Source organism: Rana temporaria, chromosome 1 (genome assembly GCF_905171775.1).
Source record: "Rana temporaria chromosome 1, aRanTem1.1, whole genome shotgun sequence".
In the NCBI taxonomy this organism is placed as follows: domain Eukaryota; kingdom Metazoa; phylum Chordata; class Amphibia; order Anura; family Ranidae; genus Rana; species Rana temporaria.
In genome coordinates this window covers 544,975,549-545,001,534 of record NC_053489.1, presented here as the reverse complement: position 1 = coordinate 545,001,534, position 25,986 = coordinate 544,975,549, and the positions used below count along the sequence as shown (strand labels likewise).

Below are 25,986 nucleotides of genomic sequence, written 5' to 3'. Positions count from 1 at the left end.
CCACAAAAAATATCATTGGTGCTGTGCGGAACATGACAGCACCCAATGATATCATCCCCACCAAACTGCTGAAGGAATGTGCCGACATCCTGGCACCATCGATCACACAGCTTATAAACCAGTCATTTAAGGAAGGCAAAGTGCCCTCCCTGCTGAAAGAGGGCACAATCCAGCCCATCTTGAAAAAACCTAACCTGGATCCCAAGGACCCAACTCACCGCTGTCCCATAACAGGCCTAAACGTTCTCTCCAAGATAATGGAGAAAATAGTGGTACGACAGCTGCAACAGCATCTTGATACCCACAATCTACTCGATCGATTTCAATCAGGTTTCCGTCCCGGACACGGGACAGAAACGGCCTTACTCAAAATATGGTACGATGCCCTCGAGGCCGCAGACGAAGGAGAATCCTGTCTCCTGGTTCTGCTGGACCTAAGCGCAGCCTTTGACACAGTAGACCACAAAATGTTACTGATGCGACTGGCCGAGGTAGCCAGAGTCGCAGAAGGTGATTTACCATGGTTTTCCTCCTTTCTTGAAAACCGATCACAAACAGTGAAACTGGGATCTTTCACGTCGGAAAAGCGCACGGTGCCATGTGGAGTCCCCCAAGGATCCCCCCTGTCACCGGTGCTGTTCAACATCTATCTTCGCCCTCTCTTTGATATTATCAGTAGCCAAGAACTACTCTATCACTCTTATGCAGACGATACGCAACTGTATTTTCGCATTTGCAACAAAAAGGATCATCATCTCAGGTTAGAGAAATGTCTCTCTTCGATAGAAAACTGGATGACTAAGAGTTATCTTAAACTCAACAGTTCCAAAACAGAACTTCTTATGTTTCACGCCAGCCAAAAGAGTCAACTGGCAACAACCTGGACACCGCCGCCCATTCTGGGCCAATTCATCACCCCTAGCTCCAAAGTCAAAAGTCTAGGAGTCATTTTCGACGCCTTCATGACAATGGACGCACAAATAGGGTCAGTAGTCAGCGGATCGCACCATCTGTTGTGCCTACTATGCAGACTTATTCCATTTATCCCCAAAGAATACGTAGCAGTCGTGGTGGGAACAATCGTAAATTCCAGACTGGACTATGCAAATGCCCTTTACCTCGGACTCCCAAAGTACCAAATCTCTCGTCTGCAAGTCGTACAGAATACGGCCGCCAGACTGGTGACTGGGAAAAAAACATGGGAATCAATCTCACCTTCGCTGAGAACCCTTCACTGGTTGCCAGTAAAAGACAGAATTGCATTTAAAGCACTCTGCCTGACACATAAGTGCATCCATGGGAAGGCTCTGCAATATCTTTGCGACAAGATAGAACCTCACAATTCCAATCGCGTTCTGCGATCCACCGACCAAAATCTGGTCAAGGTACCAAAAACCAAATACAAGTCCAAAGGAGAAAGAAGGTTTGCTTTTCAAGGTCCTAGACTATGGAACGCTTTACCAACCAGCATTCGGTTGGAGGAAAACCACCTGACTTTCAGAAGACATATCAAAACTCTGCTCTTTTGATGTCATTGAGACACGAACAACTAGCGCCCAGAGGCGATTCAGTTCGCATGTGCCACGCTATATAAGTTTTTCATTCATTCATTCATTCATTCAGTATGTAAAAAAAAGTAATTCAGATTGTTTATTATTTTTTATTATTTTTATTTTAAAAAAAATTACGACAGCGATCACATGGTACCAGCAGACTGTCAGTGTCAGCTGTCTGCTTGTACCTCATACCAGCAATTACTGAATGACAGGATACATCAATGAACTACCTTGATTGCTCAACAGCACCCTGGTAGTTCATAGAGGACTACAAGCAAATAACTGCAAAGGCTGTTGGCACTGATAGTTCTCCCATTCACAGAAATCTGTGAATGAATGTTGCAGTCAGGCGGGCATAGCCCCACACAGCCATGTGTTTTTAAAACTGTGTTGGCTTGTGGTCACTACAGGCGGCGGATTGAGGAGACATTACAACAGTGGGAACATGTAACACCTAACACCTATAAACGGGTGGAACATGTAACATGTTCCCAAAGGTGTACTTATCCTTTAAAGCGGGAGTTCACCCATAAAGGCCGTTTTTGCTCTTTTACCCTTAGATGTATGCTCATTTAGTCTAGGGGAATCGGCTAGTTGTTTTAAAATCCGAGCATTACTTACTGTTGTAGAGGGCTATCTTCTCCGCCACTTCCAGGTATGGGTCTTCGGGAGTGGGCGTTCCTTCTTGATTGACGGTCTTCCGAAAGGCTTCCGACGGTCGCATCCATCGCGTCACGAGTAGCCGAAAGAAGCCGAACGTCAGTGCGGCTCTATACTGCGCCTGCGCACCGACGTTCGGCTACTTTCGGAAAATCGTGACGCGATGGATGCGACCGTCGGAAGCCTTTCGGAAGCCTGTCGGAAGACTGTCAATCAAGAAGGAACGCCCAGTCCTGCAGCCCATACCCGGAAGTGGCGGAGAAGATCACCCTCTACAACGGTAAGTAATGCTCGGATTTTAAAACAACAACCCGATTCCCCTAGACTAAATGAGCATACATCTAAGGGTAAAAACAGCATTTTACCGGCGAACCTCCGCTTTAATAAAGGGCCAGTTCTATATATTTACATTATTAAAGCTCTTTTTAGATAGGTCTATGTGGTGTTTGTTCATTTTTTGGGATGTTGGGGTGGAGAGCAAAATTGCATGAGGGGGGACCAAGAAAATGTTTGTCCAGGATCCAATCCATATTAAAGACTCAAGTGCATAGGTGTACACATGTCGCAACAGGGATTATACCCCCTGTCACTCGTGAATGTGGAGCCACTCTGAAAGCGTGCTCTAGTGCACAGTATTCAAGAGGTCAAAGCAAGCAGTGAGGAGGCAATAAAACGCCTTTCAAATGCTCTATGGCCTCATACACATGACTGAGAAACTCAACGGAATCCATCAAGAAACTTGGTGAGAGAGCTTTTTTGCCGAGGAAAACAGTCGTGTGTACGTTTTTCATTGAGGAAACTGTTGAGGAACTCGACGAGGAAAAAAGAGAACAAGTTCTCTTTTTCCTCGATGGGATTCTCAATTTCCTCGTCGCGTTCCTCGTCAGGCTGGTTTTCGACGAGAAACTCGAGCGTGTGCATGCTAAGAAACCTGCGCATGCTCAGAATAAAGTATGAGACGGGAGTAAAAGTAGCATTTGTAAGGGAGATAACACATTTTTCACGCTGTAACAGACTGAAAAGTGCAAATCGTCTCTTAACAAACTTTTACTTAACACGCAGTAACATGAGATTAGCAAAAGCAGCCCCAAAGGGTTGTGCCAGTGGAATCGAACTTCCCCTCCCATTGTATGTGTTGTATGTCACCGCGTTTGAGAACAAGGAGATTTTGTCTTGACGTGTGTACGCAAAGCAAGCTTGTCAAGTTCCCTCGACAAGCCTAACAAGGAACTCGTAGAGGAAAACGATGTGTCTTTTCCGACAAGTTCCTCGGTCGTGTGTACAAGGCCTTAGAAGAGTGATCTGAAAGCAGGACCCATTTTAAGCATTTTTTTTCTGGGAGGGGGTAACTATTTCTAGCAGATACCCACTCCCACTTTATTCACCCCCCGACCGCAACCTCTTGGAACATGTCAGATGTCCCAGGAGGCTCCTGATCCATTCGGAAGGCGCAGAGCGACTCACGCATGTGCAGTGAGGAGCTATCTGTGAAACCACAATAAGGCACACCTGGTATCCCACAAGTAAGATGGAAAAGACCAGTGAAGAGTTGCCTGGCTGATGACAGCACTGGATTTCTGGGCTGGTAAGTGTCTTTTATAAAAGTCAGCAGCTACAATATTTGTAGCTGCTGACTTTTCTTTTCTTTTACTGGCTTTTCTACATCACCCTTTATATACCACTACAGCAAGCAACACTAATTCACGTGGGCGCCCAGCATCACTATGTGACTAATGGAAGTCAGAGGGCAATGTCAAAGACATGTCAAATATTACGCCTACTGCGACTATTGCAAAAGAAATATCAAGCAAGAAAATGTATATGATGGCTGATAATCGTACACCCCTGTTCTTATCTTCTTATTAAAATAGCTGTCATGGGGCACTAAAAACATCACGCTGATGTAAATCTGAAGGAAACCGTGCTAGTTTTACTGCCAATTTGCTCCTCACATTTTGACAGAAAATGTATGAGACAGGTCTCCTTCAACAACTTTTTTTCATGCAAATTTAATCTTCTTCTACAGTAAATATTTAAATATCAGCAATGTCAAATTATACTGCAATTACTCTGACAGCCCGATGCTATGTGCAACCTTCTAAGTGACATTGTGAATGCACTGAACCATACCTTTTACCTAATGTAAATCTTTCTTTTTTTTTATTAGGGTTTTCGTTTTAATAACACCAGCCTTTTTTATCCAATGAATCCTTTTCCAACCCTGCCCCAAATTTCTGCCTTTCAATAAGGTCTTCAGCATATATTTCTTGGGAACATGGAACAATCCTACTAATCCTATCTCTTGTAGTGACAACTAAGAGCAAGGAAAGAGATATGCATCACATCTGACAAGAGAAACACTTAATGTGCTACATAGAATTATTATATAAATGTCAAGTCATTTATTATACCATGAATGTCAGACATCTTCTGCACGCTGATGCAGCTGCGTTTCCAGCTTAATTTGGCCTGATCAGGTTTGTACCTATTCAGTAATACAAAACATTGGCTTGTGAAGCAAGTTTGAGGAAAAATTGTCATAACCAAACATAAAATGTTATTCATTTATATGGAAATAAAGGTGAAATATAAATAATTTGCAGTATATATATATATATATATATATTGCTTTTTTGGCTCAGATCCACACATGCTGCTTTATGCATTGATAGATCTCCTCAGACCCAGTCTGTTCCAACAGTATAGTCACTTGCTGATTTGGCAGTATCCACGGGCAGCTTTATTCTCAATAAAACAGAGAAGTTGAATGCAACACAATTTTAACTGATAATTGTAATATAACTGATAATTTCCAGCTGTTTAAAGTGTAAGAAAACAATGATTTTCCTAAGCTCTTTCTCTGAATGTGATTCTTCTGTGCTCAGGAGAGGGAGGTTGAACCTCCCCTAACCGCAGCTCCTAAACTCTGCTAAAAGCCTATGGGCCAAATCCTCAAAAGAGATACGACGGAGTAACTGCTGTTACTCCGTCGTATCCCTGGTCCTAACTATGGAACTGATCCACAGAATCAGTTTCCCATAGTTAGGACGAAGATCCGACATGTTTAATTGAATTACACTATCGGATCTTAGGATGCAGTACCGCATCCGCCGCTGGGGGCATTTTGCGTCGAAATGCCGCCTCGGGTATGCTAATTAGGACTTACGGAGATCCACAAAGCTTTTCAGATTCGTTTTTTCTCCGTAAGTTTTATTTTGCAAACGCAAAATTAGGGCTGCTTTTACAAGGTGTAAACTGTTTACACCTTGTAAAAACAGACCTTTCTTGCTCGCGACGCGTTTTTTTTTTTTAATTAAAATTTTTTTTTTGGGCGCCGTATCTTTTTTTTTACCCGACGCAACTTTATTGTCCCGTCGCAATCCACAAAGCCCGACGTAACGTAATTTCGCGCTATGCATGTCGGTAAAATGACGTCACGAGCATGCGCAGTACGGCCGGCGCGGGAGCGCGCTTCATTTAAATGGGAATCGCCCCCTGGAGAAGAGGAACGCCTTGCGCCGGCCCGATTTAAGTTACACCGCTCAAAATTTCTAGGTAAGTGCTTTGTGGATCGGGCACTTAGAGATTTTGCGGCGGTGTAACTTAAATGGAAAAAGTTACGTTGCGCCAGGATTTTGAGGATTAGGCCCTATGTGTACATGGACACATTTAACCTCTTCCCAACCGCTCCATAGACAAAAGACGTCTACAGAGCGGTTGAGTTATTCCGGGACGACGTCCCTGGGACGTCCTCCCAGAATCCTTCACTCGCGCGCCCCCTGCGGCGCGCTCCCGGAATCATCTGTGAGCGCATCACAGATCGCGGTAAATCGCCGCTGATAGCGGCGGTTTACCACGTGATCGCTCCGTCAAATGACGGAGCGATCACTTGTAAACAAACCGGCGTCATGTAATGACGCCGGTTCCTCCCTCTCCTCTCTGTACCGATCGGTACAGTGTGAGAGGAGGGGGGGGCGCAGGGTGTCAGCAGCTGCTGTGGGATGGATCTGTGACAAATGCAGTCACAGATCCATCCATCCCTCCCTGTGCAATACTCTGCAGTACCATCAATACTATGCAATACCCCCACACTCTGCAATACCCCCCACACTCTGCAATACCCCCCACACTCTGCAATACCACCCATACTCTGCAATACCCCCCACACTCTGCAATACCCCCACACTATGCAATACCCCCCACACTCTGCAATACCCCCCACACTATGCAATACCCCCCACACTCTGCAATACCCCCCACACTCTGCAATACCCCCCCATACTCTGCAATACCCCCCACACTCTGCAATACCCCCCACACTCTGCAATACCCCCCATACTCTGCAATACCCCCAATACTCCGCAATACCTGCTAATATGACAGAAACGAGAATTTTTTTTTTTTTTTTTTACAGAATTTTCAGTGTTTTTTTCTTTTATAGCGCAAAAAATAAAAAACCCAGAGGTGATCAAATACCACCAAAAGAAAGCTCTATTTGTGGGGAAAAAAGGACAAAAATTTCAGATGGGCACAATGTTGTATGACTGTGCAACCCTTATGCGTTTCAACACCACCTGTGGCAATCTCCACACATAATAAAATGAAAAAATACAACAAAAACAGAAAATGAAATCCTTCATACCCAGTAATTTCACCAAGTTTCCAAGTGATATACAATATATGCTTTAACATTCCGAACACCTTCATACACTGAAATATCAGCTTTAAAAAGTTTGACTTTTTTAATATGTTTTTTTTTTTTTTTTTTTTTTTTTTTTATCACAGTACAATGCCTCATAATTAACATATCCACATTGTATTAAGGTTGTGCCTAATCCATATTATTGAGCATGCTTAGTTTGTACTGCACAGTAGATACTAATTGCTTGATTTATTTTTAATGCAGGATTCTACTGTATTCTGGATGTCCACAAATAACAAAGATGGCTTTTCATCTAATTCTGGATCCCTGAGAGAAACAATGAGTAATTAAGTATGAGTGTGTGAGTTGCCATGTTACAAGCACAAAGAATGAACGTGAACAGTGAGGAGGAATAATTTTACAGAAAGGGAGGGGTCCTATGGGATCTTGCTTTTCAGATACCTGGCATGGAAATTTGTCAAGATTACATTCATCCGTGTGCTTACCATTTATTAGTGAGCCAATTAACAGGACAAGTAACAATCCAGAAAGTGGCCTCTGCATAATACATTGAAATACCTCTGCAACAGTTAATTCTGCTGGGGAATCGACTCAGTATTAATGGCAAATTGTGAGCGATTCATTATTTGGAAGACATGGAAGCTCTGGCATTTACGGATTTTTTTTTTGTCGAATACAGTACTTGAAATGGTTTGTTATGGTGGGAAACAAAATGAGCAGTTTTAACTGTTCATTAAAGTGTCTCTTACAAAAGCATACTGATGTTTTTCCTGTCCTGTTGTGCATTATACAATACTGCACATTTAGAATGCCCTAAACTAAGCTTGAACCCATTGGAAAAAAACTTTTATGAGTGCCACTGCAATAATATAAACATTAAAAGAGAATTATGGGTTAACAAAAAAAATTATACATACCTAGGTGAATGCAGCATCAGTCCGATGCTACATCTGTCCCCTACCGACTCTACCGACTCTCCATGTGTGAGAAGTTGTGTTCCAGGCTGGTTGAATGATAGTTGAAGGATTTTTCCATCATCGCTGACCCTGTCTTCAAGTCTCTGACACAAAAATGGATGCCACACCATGCGCATCTTAACCCCCTTAGCGTTTTTTTTTATGCTAAGAACGGTATCCCCGAGTCACGCTCGGGGTGGATGTGCAGAGTGTGCAGCGGCGCGGCTTACCTTTCGCAGCCTCCACAGACAAGTTACTCACCTTGTCCCTGGATCCTGCGATGTCTCCCCGCTGTGTGAGCGAGCGGGTCCTCCTCGCTCGATTCACAGTGCCGCCGATCTCCGTTCCCTGCGACGTTACGATGCACGGGGGCGGAGAACGGCGCCAAATTAAAAAAAGTAAACAAACACATTACATAGAGTATACTGTAATCTTATATATTACAGTACACCCCCCCCTTGTCCCTAGTGGTCTGCCCAGTGCCCTACATTTTATTTTATATAATAAAAACTGTTCCTTCTGCCTGAAAACTGTAGATTGTCCAAAAGTGTCCCTTTATGTCAAAAATGGTTTTAGATCAGCTAGAAAACAGCGATAATAAATTATAATCACTTGCAGAATTGTGCGATAGCGATTTGTGGGGAAATACGTCATAAAAAAATAAAAGTAATGACAGCGACAATTCTGCAACTGAGCAAATTTCAGTGATTTTGAGTTGATTACATTATTGAATAATTTTTATTAGAATTATATTATTATTTGTTACAATATAATAAATAATTATAAATAATTATAATTTATTTTGTTTTTTAAAAAAAATCATACCCGGGATGCCTACAAGACTCTTGCTTGGTCAGATTTATGTGAGTTATTCCTAAGGCCCCGTACACACGACCGAACATGTCTGCTGAAACTGGTCCGCGGACCAGTTTCAGCAGACATGTTCGGTCGTGTGTACGGCCGATCGGACAGGATTCCAGCGTACATTTTCCCGCCAGACCGTTTTCGAGCGGACAAATGTTTCTAAACTTGCTTAGAAACATGCCCGCTGGAATCCTGTCCGTCGGACATGTTCGGTCGTCTGTACAGACTTACCGTACATGTCCGAGCGGCCGCCATCCCTTGCATGCGTCGAATGACTTCGACGCATGCGTGGAAGCATTGACCTTTCAGCATCGCTCACGACGGCGCGAACACGTCACGCGCTGTCTGTCCGCGCGGATTGTCTCTCATTTCTGTATGATGGTGTCTACAGCCATCATAAAGAAATCTCCGGGCAGGCATGTCCGCTGAAAACGGTACGGCGGACCGTTTTCAGCGGACATGTTTGCCCGTGTGTACAAGGCCTAAGAATTACAGGCCTACAGTATAAAACGCCAAATTTCCTTGCAAAATAATTGTACCTTTTTTGTACGTAATTCCAGACAGAATCATACCGCCAGGGAGGTTAACCAGACTTTGCTGCAACATTCATCTAGAGGTTTCTATATTAATAACTATATATATATTTAGGTATATGTGTACAATTACATCAGGACTACTATCAGGCACTAGGGATGAGCTTTGTGTTCGACTCGAACGTATGTTCGACTCGAACGTATGTTTGACTCGAACATCGTCTGTCCGTACGTTCGTCGAAATTCGAACAAAATGGGTCGTTCGCGCCATGTTCGAGTGACGCGCAACGGCCCATAATTCACTGCGGCATTGCGCACTGATTATTGGTCAAGCATGCACTATGACCCTGCATGCTTGGCCAATCACAGCGTGCAAAAAATGGAGAGCAATTATTGGCCAAAGCCAGGGTGGCCTTTGCCAATTATGGCTCAGGGGGTTTAGTACACGCCCCACGCTATATAAGGCCGCCTGCAAGTCGTTTTTGGGCATGGATGAACTGGGCTGAGGTGTCTGATCCCCCCCTAAAAAAAACTTGAACTGCTTCACTCTCACCGGGCGCCACCCACACAGTATGCTGGGAGAGATGTAGCAGCCAGCTACTAGCTAAGTAGATAGCAGGAGCGTCCTAGCCAATCAGCGCCCTCAGAAGTGTCAGCTGACTGCCGACTGCCATCACATGACAAGAGTGATGGTTGCCCCCTGTTGCATGCTGCTAATGGTGTTGGTTCCCTCAGTCCTGAGGGCACAGAGCACGGAGGTGTCGGTCACCCACTCTCTGGGAGTCTCAGCACCTTGCCCGGGAGGAGGGTGGACGCTGTGGCCTGGGCTGCATTGAAGAACACCATCAAGCAGAACGGTGAGTGATACAGGTTGACTGGGGTAGGGAGATCATAGATAAGGTGAGAAAGTGGAAGCTCATTACAGAGCTGATACCAGGAGGAGCTCCAGTTGTTTATGTGACATGTAATGAGGATGTAGTGCTCATGGCAAAGGTGATACCAGGAGATGGGTCTCTCTCTCTCTTTCTCACACTGTGTCACAGCTGCAGAAGTTTAAGCAGCAGCAGCAGCTCGCCTGTCCTGTATGCAGATCAGCCAGCACTCACAGTGGTTAGGAAATTATTCCCCTTGCTCTTCTCTTTATCTATTTACACTGCACACAGGACAGGGGAGCATACTGGGGATAAGACTTCTGGAAGACGCTGCAAGAGTGTGACACAGTATTCCTGGTGATTTGCAGCTGTTTCTCGAGAGTAGGCATGTGCAAAAGGGAAAAATTTGTTTCGTTTCGTTTTCATTCGTTATTTAATTAATTTTGTTAAGTTAGATTCGTTCCATGTGTTAAACTCGTTTTCGGAATACGTTCGTTTTCGACCGAATTTCGAAAAATCTGGTCGGAATCGAAACTATTTCGACCGGATTCGAAAACAAATAGTCTCTTTTCGAATAGAATTTTTTTTCGAATTCAATTCAAATAGAATTTTTTTTCGAATTCCGATCGAATTTCGTCCGCGGGTTTTCGATTCGGTAATATTGCAATTCGGGAATTCGTATGCATCCGAATGTCCGAATAATGAAAAAATGTGTCCGAATTTCGATTCGGAACGAAACTAAATGCACATGCCTACTCGAGAGTTCTTAGTGCCAGACTCCTGGGTGCTCTGCATGATTTGTTTGTTTTTATATGGCCTTTCTGGATTTAGGATGGTCAGGCTTGGATCTTCACAGACTTTTTAACCATTTATTGTCTTACTAACTGTGCTTGAAAAATAGACTGTTGGTAAGCCAGAAACTGCCGTCTTTGAGCTCTTGTACCATGCCCGCAGTCTGACTATCTCCTGCACCATTTATATAGAATGGAGAACCTGCGCTTAGGAAAGGCTTGATATAAGACTGCAGCCCCCTCTATTATGTTCCCCCTAGGGAGAGCATATGATAAGTAGAGAAAGTGTAAAAGGAGGGTGGTGGCGCTGTCTGTAAGTCCCCCTACCGCTAGGAGGTAATAAATGGGCTACCCACTACCACAGTAAGTCACCAGGCTAAGTTGCTCCAAAAGTGGTTTCCCAGCTAGGATAAGCAATTAATCTGTCTAATAGATTTGCCTGTGATGTCTGTGGGCATACCCCGATCTAACCATAGAGTGATAAGTGGGTATCTCAGTAGAGTGATTAGATAGTAGTGCCCTGATTAAATTAATGTCGCACACAGGGATTAATTATATGAAGTGCATAGTGCATAAATAAGCGCTAAATCAGTGTAGGTGTACACAGGGGTAAATCGTGCCACAGAAGCTGCTAAATAGCCAAAAATAATATAATATACAGCCGTATATAAATAATGTGTAAGTGTGAGTATAGATGCGCACTCTAATGTGCTCTTACTACTCCAAAAATGAGTGTAATAATAGTGTGTGTATGAGTACACAAAAATTTTAATAAATATGTAGACACAAAATATACCAGGCACATATGTGCCACCAATTACCGTATGTCAAAACACAATGAGGCTGCTGCCTGTGAACATATAAACATAAAGTGCTAAACGTGTCTATGATTCAAAAGTCCAAGCATGAATTAAATGAATAAAATTGCATTTGAACAGCATCAGCATTGAAGATGAATAAGTCCAAAGCCGCATGTAAGTTCCATCCAGCCGGTTATCTTGGTGCAATATATATCACAAAAATCCTTGACTGATGAGTGCTCTAATACGATCAATAGTGCTTCCACACGTGATTCCAGTGCTCCCCCACCAGGGTCCCCACTCACCAGATGTCCCAACCCCTGCAGGGGTAGACAGCGTGTAGTATAAATTTTCCACTCTGGGATGTATAGATGTCCTTTTTCTCTCCTTTTAAATCTGCTGCGATGTGCTGTTCAAATCAGGCTATGCACAGTTGCCAGTAATCCACAATCCTCAGATAAAACATAAAAGACAGGCTTCCATGGTGTAGTAAAAAGTAAAAAAAGGTTTTATTTACAATAACAGTCAGCTTCCAGTTAATAGGTTGTGTGCCTTGCTGATATAAACGCTGTGCGCTCCAGCTGAATAGCGCAGACGTCTCAGCTAGCTACCCCGGAAGTGACACGATAGCAAGTGTGCGTGCTACCCGCCCGACGTACGTTTCGTATGACATTTTCAAAGGAGGACCGCCAGGCGGGTAGCACACACACTTGCTATTGTATCACTTCCGGGTACCTAGCTGAGACGTCTGCGCTATTCAGCTGGAGCGCACAGCGTTTATATCAGCAAGGCACACAACCCATTACCTGGAAGCTAACTGTTAGCCTAACTTGTTTTACTTCTTGTTTTTAACTATTGTTGTATCTAGCTACTTTTTGTTAAGCCAAGCCTGTACTGCATTCCCCTGGATTAGTGGGGGCATTGCAAATAAAACCTTTTTTACTTTTTACTATACCATGGAAGCCTATTTTTTATGTTTTATCTGAGCATTGTGGATTACTGGCAACTGTGCATAGCCTGATTTGAACAGCACATCGCAGCAGATTTAAAAGGAGAGAAAAGGGACATCTATACATCCCAGAGTGGAAAATGTATACTACACGCTGTCTACCCCTGCAGGGGTTGAGACATCTGGTGAGTGGGGACCCTGGGGGGGAGCACTGGAATCACGTGTGGAAGCACTATTGATCGTATTAGAGCACTCATCAGTCATGGATTTTTGTGATATATATTGCACTAAGATAACCGGCTGGATGGAACTTACATGCGGCTTTGGACTTATTCATCTTCAATGGTGATGCTGTTCAAATGCAATTTTATTTATTTAATTCATGCTTGGACTTTTGAATCATAGACACGTTTAGCACTTTATGTTTATATGTTCACAGGCAGCAGCCTCATTGTGTTTTGACATAATTGGTGGCACATATGTGCCTGGTATATTTTGTGTACTCATACACACACTATTATTGCACTCATTTTTGGAGTAGTAAGAGCGCATAAGAGTGCGCATCTATACTCACACTTACACATTTTTTATATACGGCTGTATATTATATTATTTTTGGCTATTTAGCAGCTTCTGTGGCACGATTTATCCCTGTGTACACCTACACTGATTTAGCGCTTATTTATGCGCTATGCACTTCATATAATTAATCCCTGTGTGCGACATTAATTTAATCAGGGCACTACTATCTAATCACTCTACTGAGATACCCACTTATCACTCTATGGTTAGATCGGGGTATGCCCACAGACAACACGGGCAAATCTATTAGACAGATTAATTGCTTATCCTAGCTGGGAAACCACCTTTGGAGCAACTTAGCCTGGTGACTTACTGTGGTAGTGGGTAGCCCATTTATTACCTCCTAGCGGTAGGGGGACTTACAGACAGGGCCACCACCCTCCTTTTACACTTTCTCTATCTCCTGTACCATGCCCGCAGTCTGACCATCTCCTGTACCATGCCCACAGTCTGACCATCTCCTGTACCATGCCCGCAGTCTGACCATCTTTTTTACCATGCCCGCAGTCTGACCATCTCCTGTACCATGCCCGCAGTCTGACCATCTCCTGTTCCATGTCCGCAGGTCTATGATCATCTCCTGTACCATGCCCGCAGTCTGACCATCTCCTGTACCATGCCTGCAGTCTGACCATCTTCTGTACCATGCCCGCAGTCTGACCATCTCCTGTACCATGCCCGCAGTCTGACCATCTCATGTACCATGCCCGCAGTCTGACCATCTCCTGTACCATGCCCGCAGTCTGACCATCTCCTGTACCATGCCCGCAGTCTGACCATCTCCTATACCATGTCCGCAGTCTATGATCATCTCCTGTAGCATGTCCGCAGTCTATGATCATCTCCTGTACCATGTCCGCAGTCTATGATCATCTCTTGTAGCATGTCCGCAGTCTATGATCATCTCCTGTAGCATGTCCGCAGCCCATGATCATCTCCTGTAATATATATATATATATATATATATATATATATATATATATATATATATATACACAAAGACATACAGTTACACTGACATCATGCAGGTATGTATGTCAGTGTATGTTAACAATTATGTGTGTACATTCTGCACATAGATCGAAATTCTGCTGGTTTAGCAGAAAATTAAATCTGTCTATGGTGGCTTAGACCCATTTCACACTGAGGGCGTATTGCAGGCACTGTAGCGTTAAAAATAGCGCCTGCAATCCGCCCTCAAACAGCTGCTCCATTGTCTCCAGTGTGAAAGCCCGAGGGCCTTCTCACTTGAGCGTGCGCTAGCAGGACGATAAAATAAGTCCTGCTAGCCGCATCTTTGGAGCGGTGAAGGAGCGGTGTGTTTACTGCTACTCCACTGCTCCTGCCCATTGAAATCAATAGGACATTGCGGCTATACCGCTGGCAGTGCACTGCAGTAGCAGCGCATTGCAGGCGGTTTTAACCATTTTTAAACCGCCCCGCTAGCTGCCGAAATGCGCCGCAAATCCGCCCATAGCGCCGGCAGTAAAAATAGAAGAGTTTTGCTGCCAACGCTGTGGGGGGCTCAGTGTGAAAGGGGTCTTAAGTTCACCAGTCTCTGGGTTTAATAATATCCTCAAATCTTCTGAAATGGGTGTTCCACCTAGGTGTAGAAATGCACTTTGAACTCCACCTTATTTTCAGAACACTTTAGGTATTAGATGTGCAAACAATAAGATGAGAGCACATCTAATACCTACAGAGAATAATGGAAACAAGGTCGAGCTCAAAGTGAACTGTGCCATTACTTGGAGGGATTGGCATTTAGGGGGTTAAAACAGGCAGGGATGAAATTTTATATCACCTCCTCTGCCTGTCACTTTTCAGTGGAGTGGCAGTGCCTGCTGCAAGTGAATACAAGCCTTTGGGCTCACACTGGTGTACTGGCAGTTTTCCACAGTCATAGTCCCTCAGGTTGCAAATTTTTGCTGCATTTTCTGGAAGTGCACCAAAGATGTAGCAGGACGTTTTGTGCACTTTCAGAACATGCAATAAAAATGTGCAACCACTATGGGACTAGAGGCAACATGTAGGAAGTCTGCCAGTACACCACCAGCACTGCAGAAAAAACCGCAGCATGCCAGTGTGAGCCCACATCATAACACCTAAGCAGGGGCGGACTGACAACTCATGGGGCCCCCGGGCAATCGGAGATTATGGGGCCCCTGGGAAATAGATTATGGGGCCACACAGTATACAGACACACAGTATACATACACACAGAATACACATACACACACTAAAAAGGTACTGGAGAGGAGGGGCAGCTTTAATCTTGGGATTTTTTTTTTAAAACAGATTTTTACATACTATCCCTGGTTTTACTGAGGCTGGCAACCCTGATGGGGCCCCCTAGTGGCATGGGGCCCTCGGGCAGTGCCCGAGTTTCCGAATGGTCAGTCCGCCCCTGCACCTAAGGCAAGCAATGTAGTGCACAGGCTGCTAGGGGGAAAAAATCTTTAGCTGCAGAGAGAGGAGGAGCTCACTTACTTGGATGGTCACAGCCTCCAGGAGACTCACTGTATTCGAGCCGACTGCTCAGATTGAACTTTCCCGCCACACATCCTCACACATCCTCGGGCTGCCTGTGGGCAGGGAAAGAGAGAGCAGGTCCAGCCTCTGCCAGCCATTCGTGTGGAGGAGGGAGGGGCTGGGCAGGGCTGTGCTTTGCTCTGTACAGACTGTCAGCCCTGAGACATCGCTGGCTCACAGTACTAGATGGAGACGCTGCACTCGGCCAGCTCAAAAACTGTGCATGTGCAGTTCTGAGCTGGTGACACAGTGGCCTTTGTAGAGCATATGAGAGCAGCCCAGGGGGAGAATGCATCTCTGCCCCCTGGCCCAGCCCGCCCCTGCTGAAAGCACTAGAACACCTTCAGATAACGAGCTCTTACATTTCTACATTTGAACTGGTTAATCTTGAGTATGACAATGAAATCAGGGTTAATACTGTTACATTCAACTTCATTGTAAAGTCAAGTCACCAGTTTGGATTTCCAAGTGGTCTTCCATTGTAAGAGCCAAATTGACCATCACCAGACACTGGAAACAAACATTGGCTTCTAATCCGTCAGAAATTGTTAATGCTACCCACAACCATTTCTTACATGAAAAATCTATTTGCTTCTTAATATTGACATTAAACTTTTAGATAAAATACTCTCGACCCACTTAAATCAAGTAATAGGCAAACTTGTTAATTGAGATCAAGTTGGGTATATCCCCTCACGCCAAGCAAGTGATAAATCCAGACATCTACTTGCGTGTTTTTTATTGCTCGATATAAGAAAAGCATTCGACACTGTCTCATGGCCATACTTACAATATATTCTTCAAAAAGGGGGGTTTGGATCGCATTTTTTAAAGTGGATTTCATCCTTATTCGACAAGCCGAATGCATTTATCAAATATGCTGGTTTTAAATTAGACCATTTCCCTATTGGAAGAGGCACCCGTTAAGGATGTTCTCTCTCCCACCTCCCATTTGCACTCCTCATTGAACCCTTGGCCGATTTAATTAGATCTGATTCAAACATAAAAGGTATTGAATTAGCTGGATGCCATCATAAAGTATGTCATTTTGCAGATGACATCTTACTGTTAATGTCATCTCCCCATATCACAGCACCTAATCTTCTCTCTATCCTAAACCGTTTTGCACACATTTCGGGCTTAACAGTTAGCTATCAAAAATCGACTGCACTTAACATTTCCTTGCCTCCTTCAGACCTTCAGCTAGTTAAAGATTCACTTCCCTTCTCTTGGACACCTCATAGACTTCCATACCTAGGAATACAATTCACTGCTAAGATAACTGACGTATACACAGCTATCTCCCCTCCAATACTAAAACAGATAACTGAATTATTATCACAATTGTCCTCTATCCCTTTATCCTGGATAGGCAAAATTATTGTAATTAAGATTGCTATATTGCCCAAGTTTTTATATTTTTTTTAAATCTTGCCCATCCCAGTTCCATATAATTTTTTTACGGCTTATACAGCGCATAATTATCTCCTTTATCTGGGGTAAAACGAAACCTCGAACCTAAATCCACTGTCTGTCTCCCACAATGCTGCAGAGGTTTGGGTCTCCCAAATATTTCTGCTTACTATCATGCTGCACACCTTGCACATTTACCAAAATACAATGCAATTATAGAAATTCCTTTATGGGTAATAATTGATTCTATTGACTGTGACCCTATTTCAGTATCTAACATGTTATGGTTAAGACAAACTGATCGCTCTTTTATTGGCATGTTTTTAAAATAACAAACACATCATACTTACCTCCACTGTGCAGCTCATTTTGCACAGAGTGGCGCCGAACACCGTCTTCTGGGGTCCCTGGGCATCTCTCGCAGCTCCTCCCCCTCATCGTATAACCCCCTAGTAGAATCGCTCTCCCGGTGGTTACCTTGCGGGCACGATTTTGAGTCATTCATTTGGCATCCATACCCGCCAAATGTATGACTCGGCCCCGGCACCCGCATCATTGGATTTGATTGACAGCAGTGAGAGCCAATGGCTGCGTCGCTATCAATCTATCCAATCAAGAACCAGGATCCCGTGGAGAGAGGGACGACGTGTCCCCGCAGAGTGAAATTCAGGGCTCAGGTAAGTAAAACCGGGGGGGGGGGGGGGGCTAGGGGGCCGGTCACTGCTCAGCCACCTTCCAGATAAAGTCAAAATGAACAAGAGGTATGTCACTCTTTGCTCTATAAAGGATATAAGAATTCCAAAGGCATTGTTCCAGAAGATACATGAAAATCTTCTTATAATATTTTTTTTGCTGTTTGCGCATAGCCGGGTAAAATGTCATTGCCTGATCGGCTCTGTCGACACCTCCCATTGTGTTGTTATAGTCGATCACGACTTGCGGCTTCAGCACATCTTTCCCATGTTTTGTATGGACCATGGCAGTGGAGGTATTGTGCACGGTACTCATGAGACACACGTCCTTCTTGTCTCGCCATCGCATTGCCATCATCTTACCCTTCTGAAAGGCAACCATTTCTCTGCTTTTTAGTTTTTTCTTGACAAACATAGATAGCATGTCAATTAGTCAATTTGAGAAACTCTGGCTTCCTTGGTTTAAGCATTGTTTACCTCCAGACTTTGATGACACACTATTATTGCCTTGGTAATTTTACTCTTTTTGCCTTGACTATACTTTCTAGTCAATTTGGGATTGCATCACCACTTGTAATACCTCCCTCCTCATTCCCATTCCCCCTTTTTTCTACCCTCTTCTCTCTATCTAATCCTATTTTTTTGTTTTCTACCTTTCTTTTAACATTGTGTGGATGTTGTACTTATAAACACATTTAGCTGGATTCATGTACAGTTACGATGGCGTATCAGTAGATACGCCGTCGTAACTCCAAATCCGCGCCGTCGTACATTTAAGCGTATGCTCAAACTGAGATACGCTTAAATGTTGCTAAGATACGGCTGGCGTAAGTCTCCTACGCCGTCGTATCTTAGCTGCATATTTACGCTGGCGCTAGGGGCGTGTATGGTGATTCACGCCTAGAACATGTAAATCAGCAAGATACGCCTAATCAGAAAGATTAGAAGAACTAAATCTATTCACTCTTGAGAAGAGGAGAATTAGGGGGGATATGATCAACATGTACAAATATATAAGAGGTCCATACAGTGTACTTGGTGTTGAGTTATTCACTTTACGGTCAACACTGAGGACAAGGGGGCACTCTTTACGTCTAGAGGAAAAGAGATTTCACCTCCAAATACGGAAAGTTTTTTTCACAGTAAGAGCTGTGAAAATGTGGAACAGACTCCCTCCAGAGGTGGTTCTGGCCAGCTCAGTAGATTGCTTTAAGAAAGGCCTGGATTCTTTCCTAAATGTACATAAAATAACTGAGTACTAAGATTTGTAGGTATAGTTGATCCAGGGTAAATCCGATTGCCTCTCGGGGGATCAGGAAGGAATTTTTTCCCCTGCTGTAGCAAATTGGATCATGCTCTGCTGGGGTTTTTTGCCTTCCTTTGGATCAACTGTGGGTATGGAGTTGGGTGTATGGGATTGTATTGTGTTTTTTATTTTGTTTGTTTATTTTTTTGTGGTTGAACTGGATGGACTTGTGTCTTTTTTCAACCTGACTAACTATGTAACTATGTAACTATTCACGAACGTACGCTCGACCGTCGCAGTAAAGATACGCCGTTTACGTAAGGCGTTTTCAGGCGTAAAGATAAACCACCAAAAAGATGGCGCAGCCAATGTTAAGTATGGACGTCGGACCAGCGTCTTATTTTTCACATTTTACGTTGTTTGCGTAAGTCGATTCAGAATAGGGCTGGGCATAGGTTACCTTCACGTCCAAAGCATAAGACTATTTGCGACGTGATTCGAGTATGCGCACTGGGATACGTCCACAGATGGCGCATGCGCCATTCGTTCGAAGCATTATTTACGCAAGGTCGCGATTAATTTCCATAATACACGCCCACCTCTTCCACATTTGATTTAGGCGGGCTTACGCCGGCCAATTTACGCTACGCCACCGCAACTTACGGAGCAAGTGCTTTGTGAATACTGCACTTGCCTCTCTAACTTGTGGCGGCGTAACGTAAATAACATACGTTACGCCCGCACAAAGTTAAGCCGCCGTACGTGAATCTACCTAATTATCTCTTCTGTTTTTAATATATACCTATTAGTTTGATTTTCTTATTACTGCTCTTGCAAAATTAACCAATAGTTACTAGCTTACGTTTTTCCTTCTGATGGCTTTTTTGCTATTTGAATATTGTACCACCATCCTCGTACGTACTCATTTATCAATCTTTGTTATATTTAAAAAAATAATAAAAAAAATTGAGGAGAAAACCCTTATTGGGTAGTAGTTTCCTTTAAATTTATAATTTTCACAAAACTTAGACATAGTGACAAGAATTGCCATTCTGGTTTCAACCACTAGAAAATAATTTATAAAATGATTTGCAAGTTATCAGCAATGTCTGCTTAACACATTTTAAAAAGACACATTACTCACAAAATACACTTTTAATGTGTCTTTATTTGAGAAAATATTCTGGTGGGCCATTCTGCTTATCTCTAACACACAATAAAGTAAATACATTTTTTCATGTTTAAAAAGCCTTTCTGTAATGATGTTGAACAGCAGCATTATTGAATTCTAAGCAAAATCAGTTTTAAACCATAGGCATTAAACTGTAATAACAATTTGATGAATACTAACATTTTGCTGTGTATGCTAACAGTATGATGCATCCATTCATTATCATAGGCCACATACATTAATGAATACATTGATCACCTTAGTTGCATATGCCATACAGGCTCTTGATGCTCCTTAAACACCATCAACATGAAATACTACACCATTTATGTTTCAGTGCTGGCTGATAAATATAAAACACACAAAATCAAGACTAATACAATCCTCCATAAACCTATTCTTCTTCTGTATTTTTATTAAACCTGATCTCAATACATGCATAATGTAACTATGTTCTCTCACTCTTATGTTCAAAAGATCAAGCAAAGCAGAATTCTAAGTCATTACAGATGTTAGAAGCTAATTAACCTTATTACATTTTTTCTCCCCGTGGCAGAAAGAAAAATTCTCATTCAAGTTCAGAGAAAAATATTCAGTGATTTTTATTTTAAAACATCACAGGAACAGTGCAGGTGACAGCAGTTAACATTGCATTAAATAAAACAATAGTATAGCAAGGAGAGATCAAATTATAGCATTAGGTTTAGCAAATGCATCCCAGATTCATCTTTGTTATGGAAAGTAATAGTAAAATATCTCCTGTCTCCAGCAGAAATGTATTTGAGGATTAACAAAGGTATGTGTAGGCAGCACAAGGACGAGGTTACATGCTATACAAAGATACCCAAAGCTCCCCAGCATTCAGGACATGAAAACCGTTTTAATAAAAGCACAGATCCCTGGTTGCATAATTGGCATGTGTACGACTGCCTCCCTTTTGTGTCATCAATTATTAATCATTGTAATGTATAGGAACAGCCACCACATTGTGTATATTGTATTTAATATGTATGTGTGATACATCAGCTTCCAACAGTAGAGCATTAGAGCAGAATTTCACTTCCTCGCATCCTTACGCTGCTAGCATTATTTAATAGATAGCAGTGGCGGCTGGTGTTCAAACTTTTTGGGGGGGCGCAAACAAACGGAAAAATGTTGCCGCGTGAAAAATTGTGACAAAATCACGGCACGATTAGGGTGCCATTAGAAGTAATGGTATTGCAAACACATTTAATGTTTTTGCAGTAATTTAAAATCATGTGTAAATAGAGCCTTAACCACTTCAATACCAGGCATTTATTATACACCCTCCTGCCCAAGCCACTTTTTAGCTTTCAGCGCTGTCCCAATTTGAATGACAATTGTGCGGTCATGTTGCACTGTACCCAAACAAATTTGTTATCATTTTGTTCCCACAAATAGAGATTTATTTTGGTGGTATTCGATCACCTCTGTGATTTGTATTTTTTGCGCAACAAATAAAAAAAAGACAGAGTTTTTTAAAAAACAATTGTTTTTCTTTGTTTCTGTAAAAAAAAATTGTAAATAAGTTTTCTTCTTCAATGATGGCACTGATATGGCTGCACTGACGGCACTGATAAGTAAGGTGGCACCAATGGGGTGCACTGATGATGGTCACTCATAGGTGCCAGTGATGGGCACTGATGGGTACTTATGGGTGCACTGATGAGTATTTATGGGTGGCACTGATAGGTGGGCACTGACACACTGACTGACTCAGACTGACACACCGCTCCACCGATCGCCGCAATGCGCACCCCTACAGGCGCGCGGCGGCTGTTATACTGCTGGACGTCATATGGCGTCCAGTCAGTATAATTGAACCACCGCCTGGCCATCATTTTGCTATAGACCGGGCGGTAAGTGGTTAAACATGAAGGATACATATATTTATTATCTCAAATTGCTTGTAATACACTTCTCAGAGGCTTTAAAAAAGCTTGCAAAAAAAACCACCAGTAAATACGCTCAGGAGCCTGATTTTGCGCTTTTAAGCTTTAGTAAATAAACCCCATTGTGTACTTAAAAGTGGGGTATGGCTGTATAACCTTAATGCCACACGAACCAGCAAGAACCTTGCTGGGAGATATTTTTTTGTCGAGGAAACCGGTCGTGTGTACATTTTCGTCGAGGAAACTGTTGAGAACCTCAACGAGCAAAAAAGAGAGCAAGTTCTCTATTTTCTCGACGAGAGTCTGATTTGGCTCGTCGAGATTCTGGTCGGGCTGGTTTCCAACGAGAAACTCGGACATCTGTATGCTAAGAAACCCGCGCTTGCTCAGATTAAAGTATGAGACGGGAGTAAAAGTAGCATTTGTAATGGAGATAACACATTTTTAAAGCTGTAACAGACTGAAAAGTGCGAATGTCTCTTACCAAACTTTTATTTAACACGCAAACACATGAAATTAGCAAAAGCAGCCCCAAGAGTTTAGCCAGTGGAATCAAACTTCCCCTGCCGTTGTATGTGTTGTATGTCACCCCGTTTGAGAACGGGGAGATTTTGGCTTGACTGTGTGTTCGCAAAGCAAGCTTGTCGAGTTCCTCGACAAGCCTAGCAAGGAAATCGACAAGGAACTCGATGTGTTTCGCCCATCGAGTTTCTCAGTCGTGTGTACGAGGCCTCATAAATGCCTTTGCTCCTGGAAGCAGTATTTTGGTAGAAAAAAACTCTTGACATGAGTAAACCTGATTAAATGCATTTAAACGGATTTAGGCACGTCAGTCATTTTAGCATTAATTAATTTAATTTGTCAGAATAATAATTTATTCTGGCCTTTGAAATAAATTAAAACTAAAGCGCCTGACATGCCTAGCGTTAATATTTGTTTACATGCGTCAAGCATTGTTTTCTGACAAAACGCTGCTGCTCCTGGCAGGGTTTATTTTTCTGCCTCTGAATGCCTCTAAATACCTATATGTGCATGGACAAATAAGCTAAAATGGAGGGGTATTTAGATGCAGAAAAAAAAATGGTAGATGCTCCTAAAAGCAGCATTTTTAGCACTCAATGAGGCCTAATGGAAAGTATATATATATGCACACGAGTATGGAGACAATACAAGCTTTATGTAGCGCTAACCCTGTAGGAGTTCTTGGATAGAATGGGTCCTCTGTTCTTTGCCTCAAACTTTTCAAGAACCTCAGCTTCTCTGACCTACCAGGTTGAGTGTACAAACATACAATACCACAGGAATTCGCTGAAAGTAATACCTAGTACCCATGAGTAGTGCTATATCGAATAGAGCAGGCACCAAACCAGGTGGTAAAATCAAATTTATTATATTATCACCCAATATGGTTGGTAACAAAGCAAGCATTAAATCGATTAACACTGGTTTTAATTCAATTTAGGAAACAAAGTGATTAACAGTAGGGAGTAGGTATTGGATGACATTTGATCAGCATAAGTAGTAGCAGCAAGACCACCTGAAGGGCAAAGTGAGCAGTGGTAATGTTTTATCTACCGAGTGCTTGAACTATACTGCTAGAGCACAGTCCTAGACCAACTGGGTATGCACTGTCCAAAAGAAAAGGAGGATGGTATCAGAAGGTGCATGGGAAGAAGGGGGACTTGCAGAATATTTATTACGTGAGAGGCAGTCCATTGGAATGTTATTTTGCTGGCTATTGTTGGGGCTCTTTAAAAGCATTGGTGCACTTAATGACCCAGTAACCTGCCTGCAGTAGAGGTACAGTATAGTCTCAGCACAAGTGCAAGGTTGATGTGGTTCAGATGTGGTAGAGTTGGAATAGGTCTAGGTTTGGAATAATCAGGGTATTGAGTGCAGTATGACTGTAGTCTGGATTAAGTACACTTGGTGTCCTGTTGCTAGCAATATCAGCAATGAATGAATAGTCCCCTCACCAGTCCCTTGGATGCTGTGGTGACCTTTTGCTGTAGAAGGGGTCTCTCCTGAAAGCCTCTGGCGATCAGCAGTGGGAAGCAGAAAGTGAGTGTATGCTCCAGTCTTCCTGCAACAGTGTAGCAGGTGCTGTGATTTGGGTGGTGCTGGGCTTCCCCCGAGTCTCCTCACTCCCAGTTTAAGGCTCTGGTCTCCACTGGCAGCCAATATCCAGACAGAGGTGCTCTTCTTATAACTCCCTCAATACCAAGAGGAAGAACTTTCCCGGGCAGCTTAATAAAAATAATCTCTACAATCCTGCTACTGCACAATACCTATTGGGATCTGTAGTGTAAGGTTTCTATCCATCATATTATATAGCTGCCGTCTCAAACTACAACTCCCAGGATTCTCAGCCTTCTGCATATAAGTCTATAGGCTTGATTGACTTTAACTCTCTCCCTGCTGGGCAAAGGTAAATGGTGCAGCATAACATCAGTATTTTAGTAGAGGGAGAGACAAATAAAAGGCAATGTCTCCTTCTCCATATTGCTTTAGCCCAGCACCTAGCTACATTTTATAAGCATAGAATAATAATAGTACATTCAGCCAATAGTACATGCATCCAAAGTACAAACAGGTATTATCAGCAAAGGGCCTGATAGGAGTCCTGGTAGAATTGTGCTCATATACTGTACCTGTTATATATAGTTAATCATAGAGATACCTCAAGATGAAAGTTGCAGCAAAGTTCAGTTACAGGGGCCCCTGAGGATGATCGCGATACAGCGTCCGTCTTTGTGTTGGACATCTGAAGGCAATACCAGTAGTAATGAAAAATGTCTCCAACTGTTGTCCAACTTACCTGGAACACAGCTTTTTACATGCAGAAACCACACTTGATCTCTGTGCTTTAGTTCCTCCCTAGTAGTTTCTAATATGACATGAAACCAGACCTCTTACTCTGACTATTGGTGCCTAGCAAACAACAGACAAAACATACTAAGGTTTCCCCAAACGTTACCAAACTATATAAATACAATTCTAGCTGGAGTTATACTTGATGAATGAAAGGTACTGCAACATTTTCCCTATGCATGGGAGTCTATGTAGAGCAACTGAAATGAAAAGGGGCATATGACACTCATTTATATGCTTGTGCCTGCTGCAGCCCTGTGCATTAAAAATCCAGATGCAGCAGTTCAGTATGATACAGAAAGAAAGTTTATTCTTCCTCCCTGTGCTAACCGCTCAACGCCACACATTAGCTTTTTCACATATCATTTTTATTATATTGATTCTTCCGTTCAAGGTAAAAGCTATAGCACTGATATCAGATAAAAAGCACTCATATATCTTCCTCTTAAAAGCCATACAAAACATGTCTATAAAATCCAGAATTCATAAGCAATGTAAATACAATAAATACATCGGATGAAAAATAAAATAGCAGAGGAGACTTTGAAGCATTTCTTGAATTATAGTGAATCATGTTTATATTACTAGTATATTAGCACTACTATTAATCATACACTACGGTGTTGATTTACTAAAACTGGAGAGTGCAAAATCTTGTGCAGCTGTGCATAGAAACCGGACTCCTTGTTCTTCTTTACGCTCAAGATAGGTCTTAAAGACGGAACAAAGATTGTCTCTGGACAGCCGCACTCTGAACAAAGTGTAGCCTTTTATTAAAAGAAGGACAGCACTACAAGTCACAGCAAAATAAATAAAACCTGACTACTGACGCGTTTCGCACTGAAACTAGTGCTTAGTCATAGCTATCATTAGTACCTGCTGTTGACACAGTAAACAGATGAGTAAATGCTTGTCTAATATA

At 42.7% G+C, this 25,986-nt stretch overlaps 1 long non-coding RNA gene across 1 annotated transcript in view; it reads left to right on the top strand.

Annotated features, from left to right (window-relative positions):
• LOC120920886 overlaps window positions 1–25,986 on the top strand; it is a 72,767-nt gene that overhangs the window by 15,319 nt on the left and 31,462 nt on the right. Inside the window, exon 2 of the long non-coding RNA XR_005744801.1 lies at window positions 7,123–7,201. This is a non-coding gene — a long non-coding RNA (uncharacterized LOC120920886). The remainder of the gene's footprint in view (window positions 1–7,122; window positions 7,202–25,986) is intronic.